The sequence below is a fragment of the Macrobrachium nipponense genome, chromosome 3, assembly GCF_015104395.2.
Source record: "Macrobrachium nipponense isolate FS-2020 chromosome 3, ASM1510439v2, whole genome shotgun sequence".
NCBI lineage: Eukaryota > Metazoa > Arthropoda > Malacostraca > Decapoda > Palaemonidae > Macrobrachium > Macrobrachium nipponense.
Window position 1 is genome coordinate 107,195,930 of NC_087202.1, and position 16,529 is coordinate 107,212,458.

At 51.0% G+C, this 16,529-nt stretch overlaps 1 protein-coding gene across 1 annotated transcript in view; it reads right to left on the reverse strand.

Moving 5' to 3' along the window:
* Nucleotides 1–14,461, reverse strand: part of LOC135221942 (zinc finger and BTB domain-containing protein 49-like) — a 50,463-nt gene extending 36,002 nt beyond the window's left edge. Inside the window, exon 1 of the mRNA XM_064259974.1 lies at nucleotides 14,354–14,461. The gene's annotated coding sequence lies outside the window, so the exon portion shown is untranslated. The remainder of the gene's footprint in view (nucleotides 1–14,353) is intronic.
* Nucleotides 14,462–16,529: the final 2,068 nt, after the last annotated feature.

The following is a 16,529-nucleotide window of genomic DNA, read 5'->3' on the forward strand; positions in this document are numbered from 1 at the left end:
CCTCTTGCCTGGAATGTAGCGTGCTGGACAGCTCTATTCGAGTTAGCCCGTGGCCCACTCGTGCAACCTGCCCCGTCAACTGATGGAGCGAACAGACACTAGTGAGCCCCCCCTGCTTGTTACATATGCCACTACGTGGTGTTGTCGCACATCAACACCACTGATGTCCCACCAAGGGTCCTGAAACTCTGAGAGCGTTGAACCCGCATTGAGTTCCAGGACATTGAGGTGAAGTGATTCTCGTGACGGTCCCACACACTTCAGTCAGCAACTCCTCCAGGTGTGCGGCCCCATCCCTCGGTCGATGCGTCTGAGAACAAAGCAATCTCCGGGGGGGGAGTGCGTATGGGCACTTTCCTCTTAAGAGGTTCTTGTCGTCGAGGCCCCAGCTAGGTCCCTGCCTCACCTTGTCGTGATTAGCCACGGAAAGTAAGGAGGGATCCTTGGCCTGAGACCAACTTCCCTTGTCTCCACTGGAGAGACCCAGGTGAAGACGGCCCGTGAGGGACTATCTTCTCGATGCCGCCAGATGGCCGATCAGACTTGCCATTGCTCGTGTCTGCCTGTTCCTGCGCGATACAGGAACCGCCGGCTGCCTCCCTGAATTTGCTGATACGCAAGTCTGCGGGAAAGACTATGCCCTGCTACCGGTGTCTCCACATACCCAGGTACTTCATCTTCTGCTTGGGTCGAGGTCGGACTTCTCGTAGTTTTCAACGATCCCCAGATCGCGACAAAACTTGAGGAATCGATCCTCTGTCCTGTAGCAAACTGCGAGCGGGAGCTCGCCAGGACTAGCCAATCGGCGCGATACCTCAGAAGACGTATCTCCCGTTCCGAATGGGCCCAAGCCGACACCAAGTGAACACTCGCGTGAACACCTGTGGGGCGTTGAGAGACGAAACACAGTAGCCCTGAATTGGTACAACACCGTCCCGTCGAGATTGAAGCGGAGGTACTTTCTGGAGGACTGATGGATGGGTATTTGAAAATACGCGCCTTCAGGTCCACTGAAAGCATGAAATCGTTCCCCTGATTGAATCGAGCACTGAGCGTGCCGACATCCATCGTGAACCCGTCGTGCGAACGAACGTTTCAGGGGAGAGATGTCTATCACCGGACGCCAGCGCCCCCCGATGCTTCTCACACTAGGAAGAGGCGGCTGTAAAAGCCCGGTGACTGGTCCTCCACGATTTCCTACAGCTCGTTTTCGCCAGCATGGTCTTGATCTCCTGTCGAAGAGCGTTGTCCTTTGCTGATTCCCCGGACATAAGTCGTAGATGGACTCGGTTTGGAGATGAGGGGGGGCCGAGACTCGAAGGGTAGTAGATATCCCTCCCGAGGACGTCTACTATCCAGTTCTCGGCGCGTAGGAGCTGCAAGTCGCCCATGGCTCGCTAGGCACCCCCCCACTTTCCGGCAGCAGTGAGGGGAACGCCGTCCCTGGGGGGGGTGGGGAGCCTCCCTCCTCTGTTCGACTTCTTTCCAGCCCTCCTCGGTGGAAATGAGGGCTGGGAGGAGGGCTGGTTCGCCCTCCTCTAGCATGAAGTTTGAAACAACTGGAGTCTTCCGACTCTGGGTTTTTGGACGTTGCAACCGTCTTCGCCGCCGGGTGGAAGCGCTATGCCAGTCTTTGGTTTGGCCGCAGTTACTCGAGGTTGCCCAGAAACCTCGAGACTTCCGTGGAACTAAGCGGTCACTCTCGTCAGTGCGCCGCCTGGTCCACCGCAGCGTCCACCCATCTCTCCAGGAAAGAGAGCTGGGGAACTCCTAAGAGGTCCATTTTCGTAGCCCGAGTGCCGCCTCACTCACGCCCGCCCCCTGGTCACTCGGGTAAGAGGACTGCGTCCCTACGTCGAAGAACCAAGTTGGCCCCAGGTTAGCGTCTGATGGCGAGGTAAGAGGTTGCTACTTCCTCCAGACGGGCACAGTCTCCTGAAAGAAAGCGGCGTCTTCGAGAGCAGAACTCCCAGAGCCGGCCGCTACTTTGGATATTGGTGAGGGACCACAAATCCAACCAGGAAAACTGCCTGGAATGCTGCCTAGCGGTAGATTCCGGGCAATTGCCCTTCCTGCTGCGAGAACCATAGGTTCTCCGACAGGAGCTGCTGCAGGGACACACCGGAGTCAGCCTCGCTAACTCCGGGTTAACCTGTTTCGGCAGTATCGGTTCTTCCGATGGCACGTAAAATCGCCGTCTTGCCGCTGTAGAGGAGGAGGAAAGCAGCTTAGAGGACCGTCCGGATTTTAGCGGTCCTCCCGTCGCGGAGACGAGATTCTCCACTTCCAGGACCGAGTCCGCAAGCTCCGATCCGTGGCAACCCCACACTTTTGGGCTCCCTCTTGGGACCACCAAAATGATTCGAGCCGTGACGTGGGTCTCTGCCTGGTGGTAGCGGCGATCCTTCCGCAAGTGTCTTATGCAGACGCATCAGCTTATGACCTTCTGCGAAGTTCTCTGTATCTCAGCGTTACCGGCGTCTTGTGGAGTAGGACCGTCCAGTCCCTCCAGCAAGAAGCATATCCCTCGATACTCCTCCTTCAGAAGGAGGAACACGCAGACCCCTGACTGTCGCTCAAAAAAAAAGAAAACTACTTGCGCGTGACGTTCTGGTCGGTCCTAAGACCGTGCCTGAGCCGTACTGCGTCATAGCTGGGTCACGAGCGCCCACCTCATCGTGATCGCTCCTTGGTACCTCGCTCCGCCCGGTATATCCTGAGGAGTTGAAGGTACGGGAGAAGGCAGACTGACGCTCCCCCCTCGCTCGCTGGCAGGACCAGCGGCGTGGAAGGCTGCTGCTGATTCGTCAACTCCGCGGTGACGGTCGAGCAGCAGGCCTAGCCCTTGCCGCTCCGCTCGCCTGGGGCGATTGGCTCGGCTGAGAACGCGAGACCGATCTCTAGCGTCAGGCGAGCTGCCGCTGGTCACTCCGTCTCCGCCCGGTCCCATCGGGAGCGGGCGGACTGGTATCCTGCTAGGCTCTCTGTCGCGTCGAGAAACCGGCCAGCGTCCTCTCGCGCGTCAAACCGCTCGTACCAGCAGTGGCTGGTACCGGCGGCGTGGGGACTATCCTCCTCGCCTCAACCCGTGGACGGTCAGCGACCGTCACGTCAGCCCGAGCAGCCAGTTGATCGCTTGCGGAGCGTCCACTGCCTGGCGAGAGTCGTGGGCACGACTCTCGCCAGTCTTTCTGCTCCGCGCCGCTGTCTTGACGGCGAGCGAGCTCGGGCGTGCAAAACTTGGCTGGACGGTCCTCTTTGGAAGAGGCGTCCACGTCGGTGCCTTCGTCGCGAACGATAATCGCCGAGACGGAACCTGGTTTAGGGGGCAGAACCGCTAGCACCAGGTGAGGACGCACCAGCCGAGGCTGGTGTCCCTCTGGTCCCCGTCGACTTCTTCTTTGGCAGAAGAAGCGACGGGCCCCGTTCCCGAGGAACATAGGACCAGCAGAGAAGCTCCCAGCTCGCTGAGGGGAGCCGGGCCCTTGAGAAGATTCCCGAAGGAGTCTTCTTATGGGGGAGGAGCAGCCTTCTTCTTCTCTTTCGGCTGTTTAGCCTTAGAAGTCAAGGGAAGGAGAGGCAGCAAACGACGAAGAAAGACGATGAAACTAAGACGACACCTTCTTCTCTTCCTCTTCTTCTTCGCCAGGCTCCGCAGAACAGACGTAAGGTCTTCCATCCAGAGGGAGCAGGGGCAGTTGCCGAAGCACAGGGCCCGATGCACCTGTCCGGAAAGAACTGAGACTTGACAGCAACACCACGCAGGAACAACAAGGGAACAGGTCCGGGAACACAGAACGGCAGGAACATCTGAATGAATGTGCCAAGCCGATCTGAAAGGGAAAAGATAGCTGGAACGGCCAAAGGTACGGCAGGCACGGCAGGTACCACGGGAGAGCCAGGCGTCCTTCTTGCAGTCACCCGTCAATCCTTGGCACTGGCGGCAGGTCAGGGGGTACTTCTTTGGCCAGCGGAAGTCCGGGGTCGGCAAGGAAAAAATCCAGGTGGTGGTGGCACCGTCCTCCTTGGCACGGCAGCAATGGTTTTTGTATAGCCACCGTGGGTGTCACCGACATTAATATGGTGCGTATATACCAGATGTGTTGGGCTCTCATACGCTGTGTCGTTATTTGTGGTAGTAGTGGTGGTCACCGGCACCATGCGTGACCACCTCCGCCCCGCCAACCGCTGAAGCAAACCCCTGGATGCTGGCACTCCCTGCAGTCCCAGCGACTCCACACCTGTCCAAGTCGTCCTTCGCGTTGATGGCACAGCCCCCGCTGCGGAAGCAATAGTCGGGTTAGTTGGAGGGCCTTCCTCGCGCCCATGGGTAAGAAACACCCCCCCCAGAGCGGACAGGAAGACCCCGAGTACAGCAGCATGTACGTCCGGGTAGCGGGCGCCCTCATCCACACCGCGGATCGATAGAGGAAAAGATCCGCTACCCCCCCCTCAGGGGAAGGCGCGAAACGTGGGGGCTGGGCGGGGGCAGGAAAGAGGACGAGTGTCCGTCACCAAGGAGTCACTGGACTTTCCGATGACTTCTGCCGGCGCGGCCTAAGTCTCTTCCTGCCCCCCCCACCCCCCCCCCCCCCCCCCCCCCCCCCACCCACCCACCCCCCCCCCCCCCCCCCCCACCCCCCCCCCCCCCCCCCCCCCCCCCCCCCCTCCCCCCCCCCCCCCCCCCCCCCCCCCCCCCCCCCCACCCCCCGACGCCCCCCCGCCCCCCCCCCCCCCCCCCCCCCCCCCGCGACAGCACCACTGCGCCTCGGACCAATTAATACAAGGACACAAGGTTTCGTGTGCGGAGCACGTCTCTCCCTCCGGCGAACGAGTACAAACCTCATGGGGGTCACGTCACGAAATGACCTGAAAACCTCCAATCTACGCCCCTCCAGCCCGGGAACACACTCTAAACGGCGACTGGAGGGCGCGGTGATATCCTCCATTTCTTCCATTCACTCCTTGCAAGATCAATAGAATTGTAAAAGTCTTAAATTCCACTCTGCTTTATACAGAAAGAGAAGGCATACTCAAACTCAAGCAAACGACAAAGCGGCAAGCGATGCAACACCTCCTTCCACACACTGGCCGAAAGCAAAAGTGATTTGTTTTTACCTCGCCAGGCAGTTAACTACCCGTTCTCCCTCTTGTTCGAAGCTTACGACGTTCCAGCTGCCGCTAGCTACTTCCTATTGTTAAATGACCCGAGGGTTGTATTACGTATCGGACAATATAAGCTTTGGAGCGAGTGCTCTCCCGCCCTCGGCACCGAGCATACACAATACGAGGATCATTTCTGGGAAATATGAATTCCCGCAATTACGCCCTTCATCCCGGCACTCGGGTATCGGAGGGCATGGAGAACCAATCCTTTATTCACATTGGAATTCCAATTGAATAAGATGAAATGATTGTACTACAATTCAGTTTTCCTAGATAAATAAAAGAGAAAAACACACCATGCGAAAGAACGACGATGAAGCGGGCAGGAGAGCGTGATACACACGTCTACACGCCAAGCGATGCCGAAAGCAAGTGATTTGTTTACCTCCCCTGTCGGACAAGCAGTTTTTAACTACCGAACCCCTTGTTCGAAAGCTTTACGACCTATCCATCGCCACTAAGAACCTTCCTATTGTAAAGACGAAGGTTTGTATGCCGTGTCGGAACAAGTACATAATAAAGATATATTTGCGCATTAACGATTATAACAATTACATGAAATCGCTGATAACAATCTGCATGATAACTGGTAAAAACTGTTTCTGCAAGAAAGCTGGTATAGCAATTCATTTACAATTGGTACGAAAGTCACGATGTCCTGACGTCATAATACAGACTTAAAAACGTTCTAATTCCGAAAAATAATTACTTTAAATTTGGTCAGGATGAGTTACTTTTTCAATAACGAATAGTTTCAAATTAATCACATAATATGTAAATATGACAATTTGTTCGAAATTGCATTTTTGCCTAACTAAGATCAAACGGGTTCCTTTACAATATGAAGGTAACTAGCGGCAGCTGGGACGGTCGTAAGCCTTCGAACAAGGGGGAACGGTAGTTACTGCTTGCGAATCGTGCGCGCGCCGAGAGGTGAGAATCACTTTTTGCTTTATGGCCCATGCAAAAGTTGCCGATTGAGGGGTGTCATGGAGGTGGTCTATATGTAAAGGACCTCAGGTTTTGTATAGTTAGGAAAAATCAATTTTCGACAAATTGTCATTTAGTTCCGATACGTAATACCAACCCTCGTCCTTTAACAATAGGAAGACTCCTTCTGGTGGGAGGATCTGAGTCTTTTTGGTGAACAGACTGGTGTTCGCCACCCATGTGAGTGCTCCTGGTCGTAAGAGAAGGAGGATCCAAACCTTATGTCGATTGATCGGGTTGTGCACCCGCAGGATCAATGGTCAACCTCTGGGCCAAGTACTTAAGAGAGAGGCAAGCGTATCTCTTCGTACCAGCAGCAAGAACTTGTTTCCTGTTTGCATCTCGAGACATCATAAAATGATGGGTGTTCCAAGTTGATATCCACTTCGATTCCTCCCCCTTTGTTGATGAGTGGTGGATATTTACTCCTATCCCTACTGAAAGGGAATAGGATGGTGCTCTAATTGAGTAGCTCCCTGCAATCTCGTCCTTAACCAGCAGGTGAAGACCGTGTCCTCTACCCAGAGGTAGAGGTAAGAAAAAGATGGGCAGAGGAGCCCAGTCACACCTCATTCCTCATACCATTCTTACGGTCACAACCAGGACTCGATGCTGTTCAGCCTGCAGGGTCTGGGTTAAACTACACAACGTGTTGAGCACCACCACGGTTCCCAAGGAAAAAGATCCAAGGAACTGTGGGGCAATAGCCCGAAGGTAGAAGGAGGTGCATGCGGTCCGTTGACCAGCCCCTGCTTCACTACCTGCGCCACGGAGAAGTTCTTGCGGAACGCGGAGAATGATGAAAGGCGGCCACACTCATCCTGGTTGTCGAGTTTCTTCAGACAGCTCCGTCGCGCCTTCACAGGACAAAGCAGCATAGCCTTCGTATCGGAGGCGGTGAAGTCCATTAGGGAGGGTAGTGTGAGGACTCGAACAAATCGTCCAGTTTACCGAAGGGTTTCTGAAGTCTTCGCTAGCTACGAAGATCGGTAACAAATCGAGCCGTCAAAAATCCCCATCCCTTGGTGCTTTGACGTCTCAAGAGAAGTCGTGCAGTTACCTAAGACGAAAAGAAGGGATAGTCGTATGACCTATCCCTCTTCTCGACGTTGGTTTATGTACAGATACTCATTACTGACAAGCTATTAAGACGAAGTAATGATGCTCCTGGAACAACCGAACTAAGTCACAGCATAGTTCGTAACTGACTCGGGCGCTCTGACAGCTGCCGAACTGACTGGTCGGAATCAGTAGAGGCAAGTTTCCAAGCATCCGGGTAAGTCCACGTGACCTTCTCTCCTTTAAGAGTTATGCTGCGAGACCAAACAAATAGATATTTGTTTAGTCACTCGATGCCGGACGGCGAGGCGATGATTCTCTAAATGCATAAGCTCAAAAGGCGAAAGTCAATTTGCCTTCAAAAGACCGAGGTCCCTCTCATGGCAAAGAAAATCTCAGAACGTTGAAATCTCAGCTTAAGGAGAAACAACACTATGTGACGTTGAAGAACGAAGGTAGCAATGATGCAACCTACGTCTTCCCGCTGAATCAGAGAAGGAATCTCAGATTCCTAAACTGTGCTTACAAATGGACTGAAACCTAACTGCCATTTCATTGCTGTCCGGTGTGAATGAAAGCGGGCGTTCTTCAGTAATGAAACCACAGGGGAGAGCCGCTTGAAGAACTGCTTCTCAAATGGGCTGAACGTTTGGAAGTAGTCTGGCAGCTGTGGGAGTAGGCGATGTCTTTCATACGCCTACTAATCCGTGTGACAATGAACAATTGGCACACCTCCGAATACAAGATATTTTGAGGACAAACTCAGATTCAGCAAAAATAATCGCATTATCGAGATCGATGCAGCAAGGACTAGTACAGATTTGTTCCAGGCGGTAAAGCAAAAGATGAGAGTCGTATAGTTATCTCTGTTTAAAATTCTCAGCAATACCGAAGACGATGAAATACTAGCGTCACAGCAGTAGATGGTCTTCAGGTATGAGAGAATCCCCGTTAATTCAGAGACTTACGTCCGTGATTGTTGGGCCAGAGATACGGTTTGGTAATTCATCAAGCAGTTGAGAAGACATAACCAACCGTCCATCTGAAGCGCAGCTGGTACTGAAATGCCTCGGGAAATTCATAACCAGTAGCTGTCGCTGACTCGTCATCCTGATTGCCAGTAATCCTTTCCAACTAAAGAAGGAATGCGTCTGCTAGAACCACCGACATAAAAAGATATGCTCGAGCATTATATTTATGCGAACGAATTTCGGTAAATAAATAAAAGCTTAAATGTGTTGTTGTGAACAACACCATAAAGTATTTAAATTGAAACTGTACTGGAAATCTCCTGGGAGGTTGCAGCAACCCCGAGTTGCAGTTCAAATAGAATACTTCTCGTCTAAGTCGCAATCCGGAGAATAACCAGGATATTGCGCCTACACTCGACCCATTGCAACTGCTTAGCAGCACATGTCGCAGTTAATATACGTATATATTTGTAGGATTCTGAACAACGATCATCCATCCGAATTCTTATCCTCAGAAAACAAAATAAGGAATTGGAGATCGAACACACTCGTCTCTTTCAAAGAGAGTGAAGAAGTCCCTTCCTCGAGGAAGCTTCAATGGTGAACAGAATACTAGAACTAGTTCAAGCCAAACTGGATATCCCGTCCGTTCTTCTCTATTCCAGGTTGGTCCGCCTACTGTGAGATAGTCTTCTTCAGCAGCATCTCTTCCTAATGCTAAAGAAATTCGCAGTAATTCGAGCATAGGCGAGTTTCCCGATTTATCGTGTAACATATCGTGGAATTCTCGTCTCGGCTCAACTTTGGACCGTGGTCTCAGCCTAAGTGTTTGAGATCGTTAAGAAACTCGAACACATCTGATGCGCTAGAAATTCCGTAGAATTCTACGTCGTCTGCGAAACCGCCCACCGAATTCGTCAAACGCATCGGCTGGTGGTCCTCTCGATTTCCGTAAAAATCGAGAATGGGGCAGGATCCCTCCTCAACGACCGGGGCGGGGTTATGTCAGGTAGGACCCGAAGGTCCCCCCGGTAGCGCAGTCCCCAATGTGGGATCCTACAGAGATATCTCTGTAGGATCCCTCCCCTTTCCTCGTAGCCGTAAGGAGAGAGGGAATGGGGGAGGAATTGGATACTCGCTCGCCTTCCCAGTGGAACTAGCAGTTGGAGAAGATTAGGAGCAGCCATCGCCTTGCGGCGATGGCCTCTCAGAGTCTGGGAAAACGTATCGTCAGGAGAAAACATTTTCCCGAGGAGGATTACGAACTCTCACTGTAGGTAAGGGTCTGCCGCCACTGTGAACGTCGTCTGGGTGGGGCTGATCGACACCTGACAGGAGAGAGCCGATACCGTCTTCGTCGAGGTCGAAATCTCTCAGGAGGACCGAAGGAGTATTTAAATACGGTGTCCGAAGACACGTAGAAACGCCGCTGTCGCAGTAGAGGAGGTGGAAGTAGCTTGATCGACCGGCCAGAACTGAGAGAGCCTTCTTGTCCGGAGACGAGAGACTCTGGTTCAAGACAGAATCGGCAAGCTCCGATCGCGGCAAACCCACCGTCGGTTTGGGTTCCCTCTCGGGCCCCAAAACGACTCGAGCAGAGACATGGGCTCTGCTGGTGGGAGCGGCGATCCTTCCCCCAGGTCGTTGTGCTGACGAATCAGTGCAATAACCTGGGTAAAGTTACTCTGAATCTCGGAAGTTACAGCGTCTTGGAGGAGTAGGACCGTCCAGTCTCTCCAACAAGAGCAGCTCCCAAGACCCTCCTCCTTCAGAAGAAGGACCAGCAACAGATCCCTGACGGTTGCCTCCAATCACTTGCGCGTACGTCCTGGCTGGTCCTAAGACCATACCTGGCACGTGCAGCGTCGTGACGGGATCGTGAGCGGCGCATCTCTCACGATCACTCCTATATACCTCGCTCTTCCTGGCGTATGCCGAGGAAGTTGAAGGTATCGGAGAGACAGAACTGACGCTACCCCCTCCCCCCCCTGACGGTCGCCTCCAATCACTTGCACGTACGTCCTGGTTGGTCCTAAGACCATACGTGGCACGTGCGGCGTCGTGACGGGATCGTGGAGCGGCGCACCTCTCACGATCACTCCTAGCTACCTCGCTCTTCCCGGTGTAGCCCGAGGAAGTTGAAGGTAGTGGAGAGACAGACCTGACGCTCCCCCCCGCTCGCTGCAGGACCAGCGTACGTGGGGGGCTGCAGCCGATCACAACCCGCGGTGGGGATCGATCTGCAGGCCTGGCCTCCGTGCCGCTCACCTGTGGCGAGCGGCTCGACTGAGCACGTCGACCCCAGTCCCGTGCGTCAGACGAGCTGCTGCTGGTTTACCGTATCCGCCCGGTCCCGGTCCCGGGAGCGGCGGTCAGGTGACCTGCAGAGCTCACTTTCGCGGTGAGACCGGTGAGCGTCCTCGCGGCACGTCAAACCGCTGGGTACCAGCCGAGGCTGGTTACCGTCGGTCGAGGGACCTGGGGGACCTCTTCCCAGCCTCAACCCGTGGTCGGTCAGAGACCGTCACGTCCACCCGAGGTACCGGCTGGTCGCTACGAGAGCGGCCGCTGGCCTGGCGAGAGTCACCTGAGCGGCTCTCGACAGTCTTCTGCCTCCGTGCCTCGGTCATGACGCTGAGCGAACTCAGGCGTCTAACTTTGGCTGCACGGTCACCCAAAGGACCGACCGTACACTCGGAACTTTCTCGCGGACGAGAAACCGAGCCGGTACCTGGCTTAGCAGCAGAGCTGCCAAGACCAGGCGAGGGTGTACCAGCGTAGCCAGCACAACCCTTGGTCCCCGTCTTCTTCTTCTTCTCAGAAGAGAGACGGGCCCCGTTCCCGAAGGAACAGGAGGACCAGCAGAAGAACCCCCCCGTCACACCGGAGTGAGACGAGCCCTTCGAAGTTCCCAAAGGAGTCTTCTTAGGGGGAAAACCCCGGTTACCAGCTGGTCGCTGCGAGAGCGGCCGCTGGCCTGGCGAGAGTCACCTGAGCGGTTCTCGTCAGCCTTCTGCTCCGTGCCGCGGTCTTGGCGCCGAGCGAACTCTGGCGCCGAAACTTTGGCTGCACGGTCTCCCGAGGGAGAGCGTACACTCGGGATCTCCCGCGAACGAGAGACCGAGTCGGAACCTCGCGTAGCGGCATCGCCGCTAGCACCAGGCGAGGAAGTACCAGTGCTAACCGATACTCCTCTGGTCCCCGTCTATCTCTTCCTTACGGAAGGGGGGGAGACGGGCCCCGCTCCCGAAGGAGCAGGAGGACCAGCAGAAGGACCCCCCGTCCCACCGAGGTGGGACGGGCCCTTAGAAGTTCCCGAAGGAGACTTCTTAGGGGGGGGAGGCAGCCTTCTTCTTCTTCGGCTTATGGGCCTAGAAGTCGAAGGGGAAGAGGCAGCAGCAGACGAAGATGAAGATGACACCTTCCTCTTCTTCGTCAGCTCACACAGGACAAGTCAGTCAGGTCCTCCATCCAGGCCGGAGTCGGGCCTATTGCCGAGAAGCAACACGGCCCGACTGCACCTGTCCGGAAGGACCTGGGACTGGGGAAGACACACCATGGGCAGGACCAGCATGGACAGGCGCAGGAACCAGGAGCGACAGGAACAGCAACCAGCTCAGGAGCGGCAGGAACAGCGGCAGCGGTAAACACAGAAGGGACAGCCAAGCCAGTAGCGGGAACCACATCAGCGACAGGTACGGCAGGCCCAGCCATCGCCTCGTAGAATCATCGGCAGCCAGCGGGAACCTGGTTACTGGCGGCCGGTCCAGGGGCGAGCTGCTGGGACAGCGGAAGTCTGGGGCAGGCAACACGAAGAAAAAACAGGCGGTGGCGGCATACCCCTCCTCGGTACGGCGGCGACCGGCCCTAGTAGCGGCAGACGGCGTCACCGACACAGCATGGGGAGTGTAGACCGAGGGGGCGGGGGGAAGCAGCATAAGCGGCCGTGAAGGTTGTAGTGGCGACCGCTCCCAGGTCACCGCCCCAGACCTCGCTAGACGCTGCAGCAGATCGTGGATGCTAGGCACGCCCTGCAAGCCGCAGTGGCCCATACCTGTCCAAGGTCGTCTCCCACGGATGTAGCACCTGCGGTAGCACAGACAGATTAGTAAGAGGGGTTCCCTCACGCACGGGGGGAGACATGCCCCACCCCGAACGCAAGGAAGACCCCAAATACAAAATACAACGAAGAAGCTGAGCGGGGGGCAGGAAAGAAGACAAAGAATCGGATACCAAGGGAGTCGCGGGAGAGCTTTCCGACGACTTCCTGGCAGACCTTTGCTTCCCCTACCCCCGCACAGCAGTGAAAAGTAATATGAAAATGAAACAGAATACTGCACTTGCGATTCACTTCATAGAACTTAAAGGGGGAAAGATCAATTCCCGGGTAAGAGCAGAAACTTGATCCATAATAATATGATGCTATCATAAAATATATATGAAAATGAAACAGAATACTGCACTTGCGATTTTCACTTTCACATAAATAAATCGTAAGGATTAATTCCCGGGTAAGAGCGGAAATTGATCCAAAATTAAATTTGATGCAACTAATAAATGAAAATGAAAAGAATACTGCATTGCGAATCCACTTTCATTGCATTCTATTCATACAAATAAGAGGCTCGTGCCGAGCGCAATCAAGCTCTTGGCAACGAACGCACAGGGCAAAAATATAATGAAAAAGAGTACTTACATCTTTCAATTACACACTTTCGCCCAAAATACATGACTCAGCGCGAGTGCGCCCGCCCTCGGCATCGAGACATAATTCAAGTCAATTTCATGAAAAGAGCGGAAATCGCCGCATCTACGGCGATAGCTCCATGTTGATTCATAATTAAGTAATGAAAATGAAAACAGTACTTACAGTTTCATTTTCAAGTCAAACAAACCATTAGTAGAAAACACAATATAAACAAAGCATACGACGATGAAGCGGGCAGAGAGTGATGACGAACACGTCCTTCACACCCGCGGCCGAAAGCAAAAGTGATTGCGCGCGCACGATCGGACAAGCAGTTAACTACCGTTCTCCCCTTGTTCGAAGCTTACGACCGTCCCAGCTGCCGCTAGTTACCTTCCTATTGTTAAAGGATCGAGGGTTTGTATTACGTATCGGAACAAATTGATGTTTTACTCTTTATTTAAATGATTATCTAGTGCACGCTTCGTCGTCGTCTTCTACCAAAACCGTAGTTTCCTTAAAAACGTCGTGGCAAGGGACCGTTTTCCAATTGTTGTGATTAAAGTGCCCCAGCGTCTATGGGTACAAGTGGTGTGCGGATTTATCACAGGAAATGGGAAGTTTGTTGACACAAGCGACTCCGCAAACATCAAAAAGGCGTCAATCTTCTAAGTTATTTAATCGTAAGTAAAAATTTTTAAAGCGTTTTGGTGGAGTTTGCACTGCGTTTGCCACCCTTTTCATTAGCCTCTGTTTACAGCCTAAAATATGGCCTTAATTTCTAACTTTGGAGAAAATACTTACATTGGAAGGAGAGTAGAGGTCTTTAGCTCTGTCTCTCACCAACAACAACTCGTGACTGATGACCATCTCCGATGTCAGGATGCATTTTAAGTACTTTTTCGGAGGGTGTCCAGCCGTGATCATTGGTGAGTTGGCCAGTCTATGCAGTGTTTTACCATACAGTCGTCTGAATAAATATATTAGCCTATACTTTAAATTCTTGTTTAGTAAGTAAAATAACGTAGGAAAACGTCAACTGCCATTGTCTACTTTACTGCGGAATGAGGGCTTAGAATTACCTGTTATTCATACGTTGGTACTCTTGGTTAAGATATAAATGTTTCTGCTTGCACAGTCAGCAACATAAAATAAAAGGAAACATGACAAGCCTGCTTTACCTTAAGCAAGTTAGGTAAGCCTATGTCTGGAAGCAAGTTAGGACATTACCGTACCTTGAAAACTGTACAATAAACGTAACAAAAACTCAACAAATCACCATTCCACGACAAGCAGCAATAATATCGTTTCACGTTCGTACCCGGACAAGCGTTACCACCTGCCTGTTGCTGAGTGACAGCTGGACGCGTCAAACTATCCCTGTTGACCCATGACGCGGCAACCTGACTCGGCGTACTTTAAGATTACTCACATGTAATACACTTTGCTTCAAAAATAACAGAGAAAGTTAAATATGTACCTCTAGCACTATGAATATAAAAGTAAACAAGCGCAGCATAACTCGCAGAAATTTTAAATACGGCCGGAAGTGGATGCGTCCTTTGTGGCGGCCGCTCTATTGGTTCCACTCCACACACTGCGCCAGATGTCCAACAAAACAAAGATGCATTTGCTAAATATTTAAAAATTCTTCCAGATGACAAGTAATTTACAAATTGTATCTTTCTGTCATTGAAAGTAATAATCTAAATCAAATAAAATTACTTTATCTCTAATATATCAATTATGACGACCTTTAATCAATTTGGAAATGATTCCTAAACATTTTTATAATATCATCGTTAAAAGATATATCTATATTCATAATATATAAAAAATAATTACTCTGCCATCAATTCTTCAATAGCGAAAGAAATTCTTTCATTTGCAAATATCTTTCAGATGCGTAAAGTATTCTCACATGTTCTTAATTTCTAAGCGTTAGAACATCCAAACAAAAGGTTTTCTGTGTGAGTAGCAACACCAACGCTACAGAAATACTGTCTCTCATACCATTAACAGCTATGCTCCTGAAATATGGAAAATTATCTCGAATCAAGCATATTTCCAAGCAGTTTTAGCATAAAATTAATAAAATCATCACTAAATATATAAAAACTGTTGTACACTTGTACTTTAAATGAACAATGAATGCTCTCTACAAAACAAAGTTGAATTGTTTTACTGGAAGGTATCATCTTCACGTCGTGGTCGATCACTTAATTCTCATATAACTTTGCTTACGTTAATTCAATCAAATATGGCTTTGTATTGTAACTGGTACACATGAGTTTTTCATATATTTCATAGCTGTAGGAAGTTTACCTACGAGGTTGTTATACATGACCCCCATCTCTGTGCAGAGAGAGAGAGAGAGAGAGAGAGAGAGAGAGAGAGAGAGAGAGAGAGAGAGAGAGAGAGAGAGAGAGAGAGAGAGAGGAGAGAGAGAGAGAGAGAGAGAATTAGGATGTCTTAAAGACTTATTAGTTCTTCCGAGGAGAGATCATTTGCTCACTTATCTTTAGGAGTAGGTTTTATTATTAATTCACAGCGTCCTAATGATTGTGTCTAACTTTCTTTTAAACTCTTCCACACTGTTGCTGCTTGCAATTTCTGGTGGTAGTTTATTCCATGTATCACATATCTTATATGTAAAGAAGTTCCCTCAATGAGATGTGTTGTATCGCCTCAGTTCTGGTTTAAATCCACCATTTCTTGTTTGGTTTTCGTTTGACGTGAATAGGTTACCGTCTACTTTTGGTATGCCTTTCAGTATTCTGAATGTTCCTATTGGCTGTTTTCGCAATCGTTATGTTTCTAAGCCATACAGGTTCAGACTCTCTAGTCGTCTTTGGTAGCCTATTTGCCTCATGAATGGAATTAACTCTGTGGCTCTAGCTTGTACCCCTTCTAATCTATTCATATCCTTATTCCTTGTTGTTGGTAACCGAAACACGGCATATTCAAGATGAGGTCTAACTGATGTGTAGAGATGCAGCCCCATCTCCGAGTTTCTATATTTGAACTACCTCTTTATATGTCCCACTAGTTTCTGTGCCTTCTTTTCAGCTTTTATGCTATGTGTTGTGGATTTTAAGTCCTTAGTAATAATGACTCCAAGGCCCTCTTTTTGTTCTACACTATTTATGTCATCCCCAAAGCAGCATGTAGTTGGCATGAGGGTTGTTTATTCCTATTTGCAACACTTTACACTTGTCCAAGTTAAAAAGCATTTGCCACCCTTTTTTTTTACCACTCTCCTATTTTCATTAGATAATTTCTTAAACTTTCCACTGTATCTGGGTCTGCTGTATTCACACCTGCTTTGGTGTCATCTGAAAATTTTACTATCCTGCAAGTTAAACCTACATCAGTGTCATTAATATATGAAAAAAAAGAACCAGAGCGGGCCAAGGACAGAACCCTGAGGAAATTTTCCCCTTGTTACATCTGCCTATTTTGATTCTTCACCATTCGTTACGACTCTTTATATTCTATTATTTAGCCAGTCTTCGATCTAGTCCGATTCTCCTACAATTCTTAAACCTCTAACTTTTGACATTAGTTTCTTGTGTGGAACTTTGTCAAAGGACTTTCGAAAATCTAAGTAGAGTATATCTATTGCTCTACTACTGTCGTAAATAAAAATTCTAAGA